The sequence below is a fragment of the Watersipora subatra genome, chromosome 7 (genome assembly GCF_963576615.1).
Source record: "Watersipora subatra chromosome 7, tzWatSuba1.1, whole genome shotgun sequence".
Lineage (NCBI taxonomy): Eukaryota > Metazoa > Bryozoa > Gymnolaemata > Cheilostomatida > Watersiporidae > Watersipora > Watersipora subatra.
Window position 1 is genome coordinate 19,415,078 of NC_088714.1, and position 18,636 is coordinate 19,433,713.

The 18,636-nt window shown below is 35.6% G+C and overlaps 3 non-coding genes and 1 pseudogene across 3 annotated transcripts; all 4 read left to right on the forward strand.

The window, feature by feature from the left end:
- The first annotated feature begins 4,892 nt into the window (after positions 1–4,892).
- Positions 4,893–5,109, forward strand: LOC137401256 (small nucleolar RNA U3). Its single transcript, XR_010979303.1, has one exon. It is a non-coding gene; the product is annotated as a small nucleolar RNA U3 (small nucleolar RNA).
- A 3,090-nt stretch (positions 5,110–8,199) lies between these two features.
- On the forward strand, positions 8,200–8,438 carry LOC137401272 (small nucleolar RNA U3; annotated as a pseudogene).
- Positions 8,439–9,246: 808 nt separating this feature from the next.
- Positions 9,247–9,410, forward strand: LOC137401255 (U1 spliceosomal RNA). Its single transcript, XR_010979302.1, has one exon. It is a non-coding gene; the product is annotated as a U1 spliceosomal RNA (small nuclear RNA).
- A 4,621-nt stretch (positions 9,411–14,031) lies between these two features.
- Positions 14,032–14,248, forward strand: LOC137401268 (small nucleolar RNA U3). The gene has a single exon (XR_010979315.1). It is a non-coding gene; the product is annotated as a small nucleolar RNA U3 (small nucleolar RNA).
- The last annotated feature ends 4,388 nt before the right edge of the window (positions 14,249–18,636 follow it).

Here is an 18,636-nt window from a genome sequence, read left to right on the forward strand (position 1 = left end):
TGGTATAAAAAGCACTACAAGGAATGACAAAAAACTAACACACTGCGTACGTCTAAAATTAATGTTTATAGTTTATACACAGGCTGGTCATCCTGTACGACTACTCTCTAAAAGTAACATGTTCAGTTAATTCAAGGGTGAAAAATTCAGCACTTATCTATTTCTGATTTGTGCTCTGTTTTTAGAGATCGATAGATTAGTCTTGGGATTTATATAACACATACATGTAATAGCTTATGTTTTATGTAATATATAATAGTTTATGTTTTATATAACGCATAAAATCTTGTTTTAGCTGGTTATATCTATAGAGCCCTTGCTTACCATCATAAACACTAAAGCATCTATAACATGCTTTGAGCCTGTCTCACTGTTCAGCATACATCACCTAAAGTTACTCATAACTGACTCACTACATACTGCATGTCCATCTTTAAACTTTTCAGTTTATATCCAGTTTTGTCCTATGACTTGCCTCATATAGTTAGGTTTACAACTGCTCACAGTTTTCTCTCTGCTACAGACTCAAATTCATTAAGTTAGAATTTCAAAATATTTTAAAGATGGTCGGCGAATGTCGGCATCTCATATATCAGCTGCCTGCAATCTATGATTGATGAGTGACGTGATTATTTTTGGGTAAGCTGATAGAAAGTATTATAGAACTGCAAATGGTAATAAATAAGCTGTGTGAAAATTCTGTTTCAGCTAATCAAAAACTTTTTTTTTCAAACTGAGACTGTCATAACGGGTATGGAAGACTAAACTCTACTACGCATATTAACATCTATGTATTTCACAGCAAAAGATGAATCAATCAAAGAATAGACGATAGATTTACCAGTTCTGATTAGTTACAGTAAAGAAATTACTAACACAAAGCAGTTAAAACATGGTCCAAAACCTATTGTTACAGCTCTTATGAATTTCGAACCATCTGTGATCTTGAATGAACTTTGACTAAATCTAGTGACTTCTAAATAAGGAATATTGAACCTATGAACTAAGTACAAGATAGGTGATCTCCTTTTATTAAACTTTGTCTTTTTAAAACAAAATTACTGAACTCAAGTCTGAATCGTGGTAACACAAAGACATGAACTTTCCTTAGCACACATCGCTCACTGCTTTCATTACGTCCAACTCTGGTGAAAACATTACAATCTGAAACATGCTTGGCTGCTTACAAAACTGAATGGGTGATACATGCATGAAATCACCAACAGTATGAGAAACAACACGACGTTTAATCATATGTCAATAACAAAACCAGCCAGCATATCTTAATTTCAATAAGGATGGGCAGTCATTCCGGAGAGCTAAACATTAAGTTTTAACTTCTCAGAGTGGGAAAGTCTGTCTTGCTCATGGTGTTAAACCAATCACGGTCTGACCATGGTTGTCAACTACATTCTACTCCAGAGAGCTTGAAATGAGAATTATTTAAATTCCAAAATAATTTTTATATTACTTATAAACTGAACAATTTTCAAACGCTCAAGGACGTTAAAAAATTTTCTTTGAACGTTTTACAAATTATACATCATAAACTATATTATATCAGAAAGATAGGAAATATAATATATTATTTAGGCTTGGCTATTGGCTTTTCTCTTTTTTTGTGATTTTCTGAGATCATGTTTCAGCCAATCAGCTCATCTGACATAAAATGGCTTGGCTGAGATCATATCTCAGTTTAGTTTCTTTAGATTTTTGGGTAACAGAAGTTAGTAAAAATAGCCGAGGTGATTTATTCAAATATAATTAAAATACACTAATGCACTGCACAAAATAAAGTTGGTATGTCATAAACCTCTGCAAAAAAGATCTGAATACTAATTATTAACAACCATCAAATGGTAACTCAGTTACATATTGGGTTCCATTGGCTCATCAAATCTACAACATATTCCAGCATATCTTATTCCAACATCTTCCTTTGCCTATGCTAAATGTTTATTTCTTTGCAATCTTTGTTCTCAATCAAATGTTTATTTCAAGTCAATTAAAGGTTTTAAAATATTTCATATTTGGTGTCCTCATGTTTTACATGGCATTTACAGGTTTTTAACATATTTCACTGCAGGCATATATGATATGAACAAATTGCATGCAACATCTAACCATCATTCTGAAAATATCATTGCTAGCTGCTTTAACAATCTTACACTAAAAACCCTTTTTTTAGCGGAAAAAGGTATTTTAAGTAAGGCTTGAGTTTTTCCGAGTAATTATTAAATTTTTCCTGAACTGTTGGAAAACAGTATTTACTGCAAATACTGTGAGAAAAATGGAATCAAGTGGTAAATGATATTTTTATGCGAAAAGCATGACAAATTTCAAAGTTTTAGGAGGAAATATGAGTTTGTGTTGTTTATTAACCTTTCAGGAAATTCAACTGTAAGCAATGAACCAGCTGATGAACTTTTGTCAGGTCAATCAAACCAATTACCACAGGTTTCACAACAGAATAACCACAAGACCTACACTCATACTGTACTTGGAAGCTTAGCTCATCCCATCAACCTAGATAACAAGGTTTAGATTTATTGTTACAATTAGCCTCTACTTTGCCTTAAATATTTCACTCAATTCAAATATTGGCTGAAACAAATTTTTCTCAGAAAAAAATCTCATACAACTTAATGCTCACAGCATGTCTAGCCGAAAAGGTGTAATAAGGTGATGATCATTTCGTAGCCCTAGTTGCTAGCAACACACAATCACTAGGTTTCCATGTTTCGAATGGATTTGGAGTTGACCTCTGCTAACAAATTTGCACCCTACCGCTTCATTACCGGTTTTATTAAAAGCCTTTTTTTATGCTAGAAGAGTTAAGCCTAGGAAAACGTTAAGGGGAAAGTTCCCTCTGCACGTTAATGTGCAGAGGGAATCTGTGTAATTCATAGGTTCAGCTGTTGACAAATAAGGTAGTAATATTAATAATAAAGTAATTATATTATCATTGTTAAATGAGCAGCCTATTGTTTTCAATAGTAGTTAGAATATACTCGCATGGTAGTGTGACGAAATGCGCTGAATTTTTTTACTTAAAACCGGAGAGAGCTTAATTGAGTTATTTAATTATTTAGCTACAAACATGCAACATGGCTATGAACATTTTAAAAATCAGGCGTTGTTCACGTCACCATTTGTCTAGAATTGTGCCTTGTCTCACTCTTGCTTGATTGTCATATACCGAGGCTTAACTCGACTTGAAAATCCTTTGGTCATTGTTACTGTGGCTGCTGGAAGATCATGGGATAGTGTTCGGTTTAAGTTTTGTAAAGTTGTGGTGCATATGAAGTAGTGTGTACCGGTATAATATATTTGATTTCACCTCGTGAACTCATTTCAAATAAGTATTAAATAATAAAAATTATAAATGCATGGCATGCTTTATGTAATAAATGTATGTAATAAATGTATAAATGTATGGCATGCTAAAATGCTTTGCCTAAAGTGTTTGACCATATTAAAAGGCAATAGCTTAAAATAAAATCAGCTAAAATAGTTGATAAACACTTTGTTATGCCAAACCTTGACATTTTCCAGACTACGTAAAATGTACCTGTAGATGTTTTAAAGCAATATTATTTTGGCACCTTCAACAGGGCTTGATACAAAATTGTTATTCTTTCATGTTGCACAGTCATAATTTCCTCTAAAGCAGAGTTCTCTTCTAATCAAAACATTCTATTGTGGTAGTGTTTTTTAGGAGAATAGTAACATGCAAAGACTTCTGATGGTGATTCTCTTTGACCGATAAATAAAGTCATTACTGTCTATAAGTAGCCTACAAATATTGCTTTCACAAGCGTTGCCGTCGCTCATTTATCATTTAATAAAGAACTTTTGACTGTTAAGGCGTAGGACCTGATTAAACTCTTTCAAAGTTTCATTTGAAATTGATTCAAATTTATGGAACAATTTCAATCGCCAAAACGATATGATTAACTTCATGAGTTTAGAAACTTGATTACAGAAACAAACAAAGTATTTCAATAATTTGAGCTAAGTCTTCCCAATTTTTTTAAAACTTGCTTTTAAATAAATCATTTAACAAGTATACAAAATAAACAGCTTTAGCATGTAACATGAACATATCTTTTTAAATTATGTCAATGAAATAAAATTATTAAAAAATGGAAAACCATTTTTGTCATTAGCGACATGAGCCATATCAATAGTTGACATTTGAAATTAAAAAAATCTTAATAAACTGGTTTAGTTAATTTTTTTCTTTTCAAAATAGTTTGTAATTTATTTAATGCAAGTATTTGTTGAAGAAAAATGAATTGCACTATTACTAAGGAAAACTGTGGCACAAAAGTTATGCTAAAAAGTTCTTTATGTACACATTTTTTGGAACGTTAGCTTTTAAAACTTTTTAAAATAAATTTAATTGAAGAATGAAATTAAATTTTTTTTTGATATTTTTATGGTCTAACAGTATTTTCAAAGTGGAATTTTAATTGGCAATGCTTTGGTTATTTTTAACAATTATTAACAATAGAAGATTTTTTTAGCAAAATGTGTTTTGAAAAATCTTTTCATTGGAAGACTATGTTCAGTGGTGGATGTTCCTGAAACAAACTTTTAGACAGAAATATGTTCAAAACGCAAGACCAAAACACAGCATAATGGCATAAATTGAAAGTTGTTGATACTAAATGATTTGTCTCCCTTGCTACCTACTTAAATAATATTTGCCATCAAAGATTTTGAAATAATGTTTTTAATCTATTTGGTTATTATTTTTTGAATTTGTCTAAGCTGTGTGTTTTGCTAACATGACATTATAACATTACAGTTGTGCCGAATCTAATTGTCGCACTGGAATGAACTAGGTAATTATAACTATAGATAATTGCTCCATCCGTAGGGAAGGTAAGATCATACTCTTAGGGATCATTTCTATAGTATGTATCGCAAGGATCTCAACATCATGTTGTGTTCTGACCCAAACCACGATGAGGAGGAAGAATGCTAGTTCCTGAGCGTGAAGCGAGCTCTGAGTGTCATTCATTGGATTGACTGCTCACTGCTATTGAAGATCGTTTTTCTAACATTTATGTTAGAGGATGGAACTAGCATATTCTGAGTGGTTTCACAGTTAAAATATCAGCAGTAATCAGCAATCATTCAAACAGCAACCCTACATTCTGTTAGCCAATGTCCCAATAATAGGCAGGACATTGCCTATTACCTTTACCGAATGTATGTGGTGTTCCCAAGATAGACATGGCTCGCAAATGAAGTAGAGACCATTATCTTTTTTAACAAAGCGCCTGTGGTAATCTACATTATGCATATGACCATTGAAACAATTATCTCACATACGCAAATAAGTATTCAACTCAACGTATGCACGGCTCCACATCTGCATGATGGAAATTTAGTGCATATGCTGACCAATTCTAAGATGTTGGATTGGTGTCGGTTGTAATGGGCTAGATGGTTAGGCTGAATGTTTGGGGTTTGAATCTTGTGTGATGGAATCTTTTTTACAACCTCCGATTATGGCTTTGGATGGACGCACACAGCTCTTATCAGTGTTAAGTTCTCATATACGTTGCAAAGCACCGGCGACAGCACCGCAGGCTATTAAAACCGCGGTGAAATGGGAACCTATGCACCAGGTACTGCCGAGGACTGCTGGTAGTTGCCGGCGGCAATGCAAAAGTTTAGCGCCGTTCAAATTTTGCGAAGAGTCGCAGGCAAAACCTTTTCGAAATGCACTGTACAGGTGAAGGTGAGCATTATCAAAATGGCATGGCGAGCGAACATTTTTATGCTGTTATTAGCGATGCAGCTCTACAAAGAACATAAGCCGCCTAGCGTCGTAAGCGTTTTGCTGCGCAATATTACCGCTGGATTCTCGCAGTCGACATGGGAGCCATGCTTAAAGATCATACGTATTATTGAAAAGCGATTAATATTGGGTTTCAGTGAATTTGCATGGTTGAATATTTATGCCAAATCAGTCTACCTTTTGTAGTCAGAAATACTAGTTCATTACTTAAAAGCAAATCCTTAGATAGTTGCCCTATCCTAAAGTAAGTATATTTCATCAATAGCTCTATAGATAAGGTGGGCTAGGTGTTGGTGTATTCATGAATAGCTTTTCATTACACTAGTGCCTGTATTATTCAATGCGTTTCATTAATGATCAACTATGAAGGTTGTATCTTCAGCTCATCTGGAAAAGAAAGTGTGGGGTATTATGTGGGGAACATCCGCGACTTTACTGTGATTAACAAGTAATACGGAAATAGGTTTCATAGAAAGTCAGGGGAGTGTTAGTAGGACTCACTATATACAGGGCAGTAAATCAGCGTGAAGTGAAAAACCTTAGTGAGGAGAGCGGAGTGCGTGAACAGAGCTACTGAGTGCCTTTCTCTCTTGCTGACAAGACACCCTCTGCGTGTGGTGGTCTAGGCAGACCACCAGACCTACACAGGACCATCGTATAGCAGCAGAGGCTGCTGATAGGTTATTGGCTTGTGCACACTTGTTGGCAGTAGGTACTGCTGTGAGGTTGGTAGTGCTGTGAAGTCTGGTGGCAAAGGGGAGGTTGGTGTGCCATCACAGTTGCGGAGTCAAGGTGTTTTGATCATAGACTTCGCATATTCCAATTAGTTTATTAGTAATAAAATGAACAAAGGTGTTGAAAATAATTAACTAGTTGGAAGCAAAAATAAAATTTCGCTTTTCTCCATAGCAAAAAATCACTCCCTTGCTATAAATCTGTAGAAATATACAAATACACAAATATAAATTTTGTGCCAGACAATGGTCTGTTCGTTCAATCAGTCAGTATTGGTCATGCAGGAAGTTCGTGAAAAGGTCAGACATTATAAAGTGAGAGCCAATAATTGAACTTAATAGATTGTTCAGCTGCCAACCTATAACCATACCACAAGAATCTCTTAGTCTGGTGTATTTACACTAGTCTTGATGAAAGATTACAAGCCGCATGTATTTAGAGCCTTTGTGATGTGAGCTTAATCCTAAGGGTTTTGAGAACGTTGTGTTCGCTTCCACTGACACTGGTAGGCTTACTCCTTTAGTGATGATGCTTTTTAATTTACCTTGTTTTTTTGGGTGCATTGGGTACACATTGATACACATTGATACACATTGGGTGCATCTGTACAATATTTGTAACTTTAGTGCCAGCTGAAAATAGCAAATACAAGATGATTTATTCAACTAATCTTGCAATGTGATGCCTATGTGTGTTGCAAAGCTATTACGCCATTTCCTTCTTTTATTTGTCACTAGATACACCAATTAGCCGCTGTCTATTCTGAAGCGCATGCTATTTATTATACCGCCCTGTCTCTATTTGCATTAAGTATCATCTAATAGCCAGCCACAACTTAATAACTTACAAACCTGCTGCTTTAGAAGCTTCCCTTATTATTTATACACTGTTTAAATACACCTAAAGCAGTTTCAACGTAAAACTCATGAGCTGTTGAGCAAATATAACTCTAATCAAGTAACTTAATAATGTTTTGGTTGTATTCAGCGCTTGTGAATATGAAATTTTGAATCCATTGGCCAAGGAATACAAAAGCTATTTAATGCTAGCACACGCTATCTTCCAAATCTAAATGCTCTTAACTCCAGCCTGGGCAGTGATAAAACAAAAACCAACTTTTCTTTTTAATAAATTTATGCGCAGAGTTCACTTTGTTAGCTAGTAGTGTAACATCATAGATGGACACTTGTTGAGCGGTGTACAGGATTGAATAGAATAAGATATTTATTATCAGAGATGACAAGTGACTCTAGGCTTACTCAAGCAGGAACAACTCCTCCAACCGATGTATTTTAAGCTGTATCTGGAAGTTTACAATAATTAGTCTAAACAGTCATTAACTCTTCATCAAGCTTTTCTCAGCTCTTCTCCAAGAAGTTTGAAGTTTTTCCTTTGAGGATAATGTAGCAATGCAAATAACTGCGCAAATGCTATTGTTATTACGAAATGTTGATAAGCTGTTGCAATAAAAATATCTTATCAGCAGCTCCGACAATGGTACTTGACAATCTAGTGAGGACGTCATGGCCCCCCTCACATAATTAAAGCCAATTTTAACTGGACAATCAACTTGTCAATACGGAGCTTTGCTCTGTAGCATTACAATGTAGCCACAACTAATATCTGCAGTATATGTATCAGCTATGCATTCGTCAATGCTTTATCAGGTTGAGTTATTATTTCTACAGTATGAATCACAAGGATCTCAACATCTTGTTGTGTCCTAACCCAAACCACGATGAGGAGGAACAATGCTAGTTCCTGAGCGTGAAGGGAGCTTTGAGTGTCATTCACTGCATTGACTGCTCACTGCTATTGAAGATCGTTTCTCTAGCTCTTATGTTAGAGCAGTGGTTCCCAACCAGGGACGCTCGCACCCACAGGTGGTTCGAGACATCATTCCAGGGAGTGAAAAAAGCAGGGCTACCACTTCTAAGAAGTTTCCTTAGTTTAATGAACTGTTTTGCACTTTAAAGGATATGATATCCTTAGAGGAAATTCTAAGGAAATTTTGAAAACTTAGGTCGATAGCGTCATGGAGATCCTAATTTAATAGTATTTTCATCCTTGATTCCTCTTTCATATGGACATTAATGATGAATTGATCTTGATCGGATAAGAACGTCATGGCACCAAACAGAAAAGAGGATTGCCGAGATGTTACTTCCTTGAGTCCTTGCTGAACCACTTTTCCACGTTCAAGGGCAATACTGCCAAACGTACAAAATTTCATCATATGATCTATCTATATATATATATATTTCTAAGTGTAGGTGTGTGCATCTAGCTATAGATATAGCTATAGCGCAAGCTGATTATTTTACCGATGCGGCCTCGCGTTACGATGCCCAGCTTAATGTTGTAGGTGCAAAAACAATTGTCTCTCAAAAATATATATTAACTCATAAAAACAGAAGAGTTTTATTACAATGAAATACTTTATGCTAGTTGTATTTTTAAAAAAATTGATCACCAACAAATAGAAATTATCTTTCTTGAGTTGCGATATATTCTAACACATTCTTGTAATATGAAAACTTTATCCACAAGTACAAATTGTTAAAAATTAATAACTTTTTTAAATTATTAATATTAAAATATGAGTACAAACATGACAATTAAATGTAAATAAAACACAGTTTGGCATTGATTGCATTTCTTGTGTTTTAATGTAGCAATGCTTGAAGAAGAATTTGATTCATACCTGGCTGAAGGATATCTTTGATCAAGAAGGTGGATTCCTCAGGAAATGAACTTATCACTGTACTTCGGTTTGTTTGATGCTTGTGATTATCCCAAATGTGGTTTACGCAGTTGTGTAACTTTTGCCAGTTGAGAACTGTGAATGCACTATTGTCTGATAACTCAAGTAGAGAAGCATGTAAGGCATAGTTTCTTCTTGTTATGAGTCATTCATAAACTGATAAAATGTTAGTTTTTGCTACAACCTTTTATGAACACTAAATATGCTTTGTGTTTAGATGATCGTTAAGCTTGTGGCTGAAAACACCCTTTAACCCTGCATTACAAGTTTACAGATTTCACATATATAATTTTATGAAAAGAGACAAGGACATGAGCTATTGTAGTTGTTTATAACTATTTTTGTGCAATGTAAATCCTGAATACAGTTAACCTGGGTGCATGATGTTTATTGGTGAAGGTCTATGTCAACATCTCTGTAGATGTATCAACATCTAAACATACAGATATTAACACCGGTTGATTGTTAATTGTTATTGGGGTTTATGAATAAACGGTTCAGATCTATTACACTTTTGCTTTTAGGCAGACGTTCTTGACTATAAATCTCAAAATATAACATTTTTAAAATCATAAAATAATATTATAGTAGCGGAGCAGCCTACAATAAAGTGCTCAAAAAGTGATTTATTTAATATTTGGATGGATATAATGCTGAAATAATGTTCTAGACTCGAATTTTATACTGGTTCTGAATATCTAGTTTCTACACCTCTAAACTAGCCACCAGGCTAATTATGATGTATTATGTAATACAATAAACTAATAATATAATTTTTATAATTTACAAGTTTGACCAGTTCAGAGCGAGACTATGATACATCAAACTAGATCAAAATTTGTAGCTGATTTCAAATATCATATTATGAGATTTCAAAAATGCATGGATTTGAATTTATATTACATCATAATATTATTATGTAAGTTATCCGTGTAACTTGAAGTATGTATTAAATATGATTGTGAATATCACCCAATTCCATTTGTTTTTGGACCAGACTTTGAAGCTTGTTCTGAGTATGTAATTGACAATTCTCTCAACTGGCCACAAATTTTTTAAAATCTATTATGTAATACATGAATTTAATGATATAATTTCAAATTTCGCCAGTTTATCATTTGGGGAAAGCAAAGAGGTTGCAACACATCAATCAAGATCAGAATTTGGATTATATTTCCTATTTAATATTGATATCTTTTCAAGTTGCATAGATTTGAACTTGTGCACAATATTATAAAATATAATGGATTACATAATTTGTCTGTCTGTCGGTCTGATGTAGCACCATGACTGTGTGTTATCTCCTACACATCTACAAGAAGGACAAATAAATCAAAAACTGTCACAGCTGTTTAAAGATTTGACCAAGATGTAGAATCTTTTTTTTCTGTCTGGTATCAGAGAAAGGTATCTTGAGTGAAAATATTCTGCAAACTTTTAAAGACATAATCTGATACTTGATGTATAATAACCTACCTTCACCAGCATTCTCATCAGGATATGTATTCTCTTCTTTCGCACCAGTTTTGTTTCCACAGTCCTTGCACTGACACATATCTGTGCATTTGAGTCCAGCGTTCTGGCACTGGCATCTATTGAATGAACATCCTGTCTTACATCGAAAAAACACGTCTTTCATCAGATCAGAGGGCACTGGGTTCTGTGTCATCCATGTGATTTTGAGATTGCAAAGTTAGACAAATTCCAGCCATGATTAGTGGGTAGAGGAGAATCAATTGTTGGTTGCGCAGCTCTACGCCATATGGCTGTTTGGTAACCACCTCTCATTACATGCAGCCTCAGTTCATCTTGGGTTGGAGGAAGGTTAGCTTGGGAAATCCTTGAAGGAGAGCAGTAAACCAAATATCTTGCTTCATTGACCTTTTCAGCTGTGTCAATATTATAAAGCCTGCATATGAGTTTCTCTATAGAGTGCTGAGTATCATCATCTATCTCAAACTCCAAGCCCAAAGAGCTTAATACGTTGATGAACTCAGGGTTATGCTTGAGCAAAATCAGAAAGGATTTCTTTCCATTTGAAAGAAATGCGCTGATACTATCACAACCGCTGAGTGCATGTAGACTCAGAAGTGTCTGGCCGTAAAGCGGTGTTAGAATACCTGATACATTTCCAATGTGTATGTATCGCATTCGTTTTTTCTTCCTACAGAAGTAGTACAATTGATCTGATGGAAGCTCATGTACCAAAGATATACAAATCATAAGCACATCTGTATCTTGACACTTTATCATCACCGTACAGTCCGATCCTTTGTTTTCCATGATGGACTTTATATGTGCTATCATTCTTGTGTCGGCTTCCTCGTGATCTGATGCTAGACTATATATATTTTGTTACTAGTTTTCCCATCCATTTAAAAGCTGATCTTGTTGCACTTGGAAGAAAATGCTATGTATACATCAAGGTCCTTTTTGATACGTGCACTGCTTCACTCCTTACTCAAGAAAGCCACCAAAGCTTCTTTGTTAGCACCCTATGCCAAGAAAGTCTGACCATTTTGGTACCATTTGATTTAGTCCAAAGATTGTCACCTTTTGACTACCTTTCAATTCACGATGCATTCATTCTGTTGATTTGATGCTCTCTTCAAGATAACTATCACAGACAAAGTCCACCCAAGAAGAACCATATAATGTAGCGATTAATGCTAGCGTTTTCAATAGGACACTAGGAACCATTCCAAATGTTGCTGAGGATTTCAAAGCTTAAATCTCAGCCATTCCATCAATGACCACAGCATCAAATTTTGGAGTTTTCAAATTTTGTGTAACATGTTGGATGTGGCTCTAGCTTTTTCTTCAATGCTGTCATAAGGGTAGACATAGCTGTCTTCATCATCATTCCATCCATATTTTCCAGGCTCCAGCTTACATTGCCAAGGGAATAACAAAGTACTTTTCTAAGATCGATGTTCCTCTGCTGGCTGATTACAATACGACAACCAAAAAGCCGTCCTGTACACTGTAGACTTTTCTTACTAGAAGTTTTCTTAGCATTTTGACTCAAAGCAAAACCTTTTAGTTTGTTTGCCTTTATTGGCGTAATGAGTTCTACTTCTTGAGTTGTCGTCCGTTTGGTGACAAAGTCTTGAATCTGCTTTTCTCCGATCTGTCTTGCATTTTGTAAATCATAGGCAATGTCAGTTGAAGCCTTCACTCCACTGACAATAGAGACAAGGTTTTTACCTTTGTGCTTGAATGGGTTGATTCGAGCTGATATGATTTCTTTGATGAGACATATTGTGTCCTCATCTGCCTTCCATGCTGATTCTGACAAGCCGTTCTTGTCTGAGCTAGTGAAGTCCAATTCTAAAAGCTTCTTTATTTTTGTGTTCACCGCTGTTCTTTGGGGATAAGCCATGGTCCATCTCTGTGAGGCAGATTGGGTTTTTGTGAGTTCAATGAAACCTCCCTGTGATTTAGAATCACGATTGACGGTCTGTTCAATCACCATATCACAGGCAACGCTTGAGAATGGGTGGTGATGCTCATATTAAAAGGTAAAATAACCACGGTGATCTGCCATTGCTTGGTAAACTATGGGGTGAGTCTTTGCCAGCTGTGTTATCTCCATATAGTAAAGTGTGCCATACCTTGCATAATTGAAGTGGTCGTATGCTAAAACCATAGCAAGAGTCGTTGTAGTTAGTTGACATGGAAGTTTCAATCAGATTCCCTTGTGGCTCAGACAAAACTTAGCAGCTGTGTCACCATTTCAATATACTCTACCCAGAATCTAAATGTGGGGTTGCCTATTGAAGAGGCGACTATAAAATCTTAGAATGCCTGATTCATGTTGGCGAATTCAGATTGATTACATTCAGTGTGATTGAAAACAGCTCTACTAACGTATAAACTAAGAGAGTCAAGGGGGCTAAAGGATTCAACACTTTCAGCGAATTCATCCAACAATATGTCTTACAGTGCTTCCATGCAGAGTTTGTGTGCCAGGATGGACCTATTGTAACTATGATCATTGATCACCCCTTTCAGGCTTCCTTCAGCGATACATTGCGATTCTGTGATTATTTTAGCCCACCCAGCATCACCATACCTTTTGCCTATCACATCGAGGAAAGCCATAACTGTGTGGAAATCTCTTAATCTAGGAACAAGTTTTGACATCAGAATGGGATTGAGGAAGCAAATAGTTTGTGCTTTACAATACATAGATTGGTCAAACATTAATACTGCAGTTTCTATAGGAAACTTGTCAGCTTCATCGATACTTTTCTGAAGAACCCTAACCAAGGTTCCCCCACAATTTTTTACACAATAGAAGACATGCTCTCCATCATCCATGCTTTTATAACTCTAAAATGTAAAAACTTGACTCATAGCCGTAAGTCCAAGCAGGAAAATGGATATTTGTGGAAATATTAGGAGTTGTCCACTCTCAAAATAAAATCGTCCTAGAACTTATAAATATGACCAGTTATAGGTGTAGAAACTATATCATTAAACTCAGCGTAAAATTCTGGCCAAGAATCTGGTCTTACTTTATTCTCCATATTTGCAGTATATAAATAAGAGTGAAAGATATAGCTCTGTGCTGCTTCTCCACTATTATATTTATTTAGAAATATACAAATATATAGGAATAAATTTTTTTCAAGACAATGGTTTGTCTGTTTAATCAGTCAGTTTGTGAGTGCAGCAAGTTTGTGAAAATGAACTAAAATTTCCTGTTAATGTTAAGATCACCCTCTTAGGGATCATTTCTATAGTATGAATCGCAAGGATCTCAACATCATGTTGTGTCCTAACCCAAACCACGATGAGAAGGAACAATGCTAGTTCCTGAGCGTGAAGCGAGCTTTGAGTGTCATTCACTGTATTGACTGCTCACTGCTATTGAAGATCGTTTCTCTAGCTCTTATGTTAGAGGATGGAACTAGCATATTCTGAGTGGTTTCACAACAAATTAATAAATAACACCAACTTTTATCCTGTTTGTGAGCTAGCATATCATGACTTATTTAAATCGATTGGCTAGATGTTAGTGCAAAGCATCATGCAAGGAGATACTTTTCATGGGTTACTAACATGTGCCAGGTAAAGCTTGCATGGTAGGTGAGGGTGTTTTACAAAACCATTTATGGTACGTTGTGGATTAGAAATAACCTTTTAGATAGCTGATTCCTATTATTACAAAGGGAGTTTAATTCATTTAACAGATATATTGATGTAGAAAGTTTTCAGAGCCTGAATGAAGTAATATATTTCTATAAATACTGTGCACCTGTTATTACTGAACAGTTTCATAGATAGTAAGCAGAAATAAATTTTCCTACGTATTACACTATACCCAGTCAAGTTAAGAAAAACAATATTGTTCATCAAGGTTGAGTATATTTCTATAACTTATGGTGCTTGAAAAGATTATTAATAGGTTCTAATTTGTTTATTAGCAATAAACTGATCCAAAGTTCTGAAATTAGGATGACTTTCTACACAGAGAATGACAGCGCCTACTGCTGTTGACCAAATTCTGTAATGATTATTTGAACTGGTTGCTGTTTACCACTACATTTGGTACCAAACAACGTTCCATTTGGTAAATGGATAATCATTTTCCTTGGCTGTTTAGATTTACATACAACTAGTTACGGTAAGATAAATGAAACATAAAAGTTTTGCAAGTATTGGTATGCCTTTTCCGACTGACAAGACAGCAGGAGATGGCATACCAATCTTGCAATGGCTTGGATTGACTACAAAATGGCCGATGACTCAATTCCCCATAGTTTGATACTTGAGTACATAAGCTTGTACAATGTTCATTCTGCTCTTGTCAATGACCAAATAGAAGACGGAACCGGAGGCTAATAGCAAAAAGCTGTTGAGTGTCAAAATTCAGCGAGGCATTGATCAAGGTGACTCCTTATTACCGCTGCTCGTCTGCATATGCCTAAACCCTCTAAGCAATTTGCTAGACAAAATCAGTATGGGTACCAGTTTAAGGGTGGCACCACGATAAACCACCTCTTCTAGATGGATGACATCAAGCTGTATGCTAACAGGGAAAGGGACATTGATTCGATAATACACCTTACTCAGGTATACAGCAAGGACATCGGAATGACCTTCGGTATTAAAAAATGTGCAAGGCTTATTTCCAAGAAAGACCATTATGCACTCACAGATGGCCTAAAATGCCAAATGGTGCCATCAAAGATATAGAAGAAGCGTACAAGTACTTTGTGATTGTGCAAAACAACATCAACCATGAAGTCGAAGTACGTCACAAAGCCATTACCGAATACAAGAAATGCGTTTGGTAGGTCCTACGAAGCCAGCTCAATGCCAGGAATCAAGCCATGGCAATAAATACTTACGTACTTCTAGTAATAAGATACCCTGCAGGCAATATTAAGTAGACTGAGAAAGCTATACAAAAAACAAATATAACAACTCGTAAACTGCTTACGATGCATGGAGCATTCCACCCAAAATTCGATACTACCAAATTGTATCTTGATAGAAAAGATGAAGGTAGGGGACTCAACGATGTACAGCATACAGTGAAAGAGGAAAGACAAAGCATTAAACACTGTGCAGCCTCTTTGGCCACCTCAGATTAAGTTGCTAGCTGAATTTCAATTGGCTGCTCTGACAATGGATCTTCGCAGTGATGATGAAGAACTTGACTAGCACATGAAACCTCTTCATGATGCTTACCACCGACAAATATCTAAGATTGGCGATCTCTACCAAACATACATGTGGCTAAGCAAAAGAAACCTAACGGCCAATACGGAGTCGCTACTCATGGCAGCCTAGGAGCAAGTGCTCCCAACAAGGCAACTTCAAACAAAAATCTATCACACAATAAACGATCCTAGACGCAGGCTGTGCAAAGATGCACCTGACACCATCCAAAACATCATCAGTGGATGCAAGCAGCTAGCAGAAAACCCATACACTGAGCGGCATAATCATGTCGCAGGTGTTGTGTACAAAAGTCTATGTGATGAGTATGGCCTTAATAAACCACAACACTGGTGGGAAGCTCCTGATAAGGTCAATGAAAATGACCGCGCTAAGATCCTCTGGGACTTTTACGTCCGGACTGACAAGCATTTCCTGGCAAACCAACCAGATATAGTGGTGGTGGACAAGGAGATCAAGAGAGCTACTATAATAGATATAGCAGTACCCAATGACTGCAATATAGCCAGCAAAGAAAAAGTAGAAAAATATCTCCCTCTTGGATAAGAGATTGATAAATTCCGAGATGTAAGAACAATTGTAATTCTAGTAGTCATTAGGGCACTGGGCGCAATAGCCCCCCCCCCCCCCGCACATACAATGTGGCTTGCCCAGATACCGACAGCAATCAATTCAAGTGAGTTGCAGAAAAATGCGCTATTTGGAACAGCTAAGATTTTGAAGCGAGTGCTCAAACTCCCAAGTCTCTGGTAGAAGACTCGAGTTAGAGCAGAAACTACCACCCATGTGGGTTAACCGGAGTGAAGAAACAATTTTGTTATATACATGTACATATACTTATTTTTGTGTAATTATTGCCAATGAAGTACTATAAATGTATATATATATATAACTCATACTGTACCGGCTGCAGTGCCTACTACAAATCTTTATTGATTGCAATAGTCTTGTTGGTCAGTTTAAGTATTTTTCTTCATGTATGACTTCATACATAATACCAGCTGCAGTGTTGAGCATGAAGTCATGAAAGTTTAGCAGGTTTAAAAAGTATGTACACAAGTTATTCCTTAGTATAGTCAGTTAGAAAGCGTAGTGTATTAAATGAATGCTTGAGGTCAAGTCTAATGAGCGGCAAATTTTTTATTCCATAATATTATCACTATAACTGGACATATGGAAGGACAGACAAACATTGAGATTTATATATATAGATTAACAAGCATTAAACAAGAACTGAATACAATACTTTAATTTTAAAGAATATTTTGGAGGTTTACCCAAATTTATTTTGTTAAAAATTTCTTTGTTTCTTTAAATGATCTATAGTCTCTAAATTATTGTTTAAAAATATTTGTTATGTTTTTAGCCTTGCTTTGTATCAGCTGTAAATTTGTTCTCATAATTATCCAAAATAGCATTTAACTAATAAACTAAATCGAAAATGTCATTCAACTAATAAACTAAATTTGGACCCCTTTATTGAGATGCGTTGCATTTTTAATGCTTTGGAAAAATGAACGCTTCTACTCTTGGATTAATGGGCTTATTAAACCATATTTAATAACATTCCAACTTTTCCTTTTGACTTAAGGTGGTGAGGTGGTACGCACAAGATACTAATAATGACCTAATCATGATATGTGACGTTTACGCACATTGCCAAACTGTTATACTATTTCCTTTCTTTATCTGTTATGTGATGCTACTACTAAACACTATCTATAGTCAAGTGCATTCCATCTATTATATATCTCTTTCTTCTTTCACAGTATCACACAATCACCAGCCATGACCTAGCTCTTTTCCTTGCTGAGGCACATTTGATTTCTCAATTATTTTGTATTCTTTTGTGTTCATTGTTAAATGCATATTGGTTACATTTTCTGTCCTATCTGATAGCACTGCATCAGATTTTTGTTCGATATTAACAAAACACACATACAAATTTCAGGTAAATATGCTCAGAGTAACTTTAATTACATACGTTAGAAAAAACAAACCATATAGTCAACCAAGGTGATTCTTGACTTTGTTATATGAAAACTTCATAGTCATTTTGTGTATGCAAAGAATAATTCAAGCTTAAAAGGGTTTTAATGCACAAACAACAAACCTTATCATACTTTACCCTACCACTATCATAGTACTATGAATCACTACATGTGTTCAGAGGTCCTAAAGTGAGTTGCTGCTGAGCAATGCTGCCATTGTCTATAAGTTACATGTACTTGCTTGATCAGTATTCATACGTTGTTGACTTTCACTCAGTTTTTAGAATTCAAGTGGTTAGTTATATATCTCAAACGACACTTTATAGCCTTTGCTTTGCTTTGTTGTTGCAGTATTTAAAATCATTGTAAACCATTATAATAACTAGCACTGAGGCTGTCTAGTGTGTTGTGAGAGATTGTATGATCTGTTAACTATAAGTACAGTTACAGTATTCAGTTATGGCAATGAACACCCGACTGAACATTTGTTAGTGCCAGTTTACCATGATAATAGTCAGAAGATCTAATCCAATGCAACACAATCTTTTTTCCCATTCGTCAACCGTGGCTTGACGGATCAAACTACATTGAAACACAAGACTTGAAAATGGCAAGGTTTGTTTACAACGCCTTTTCAA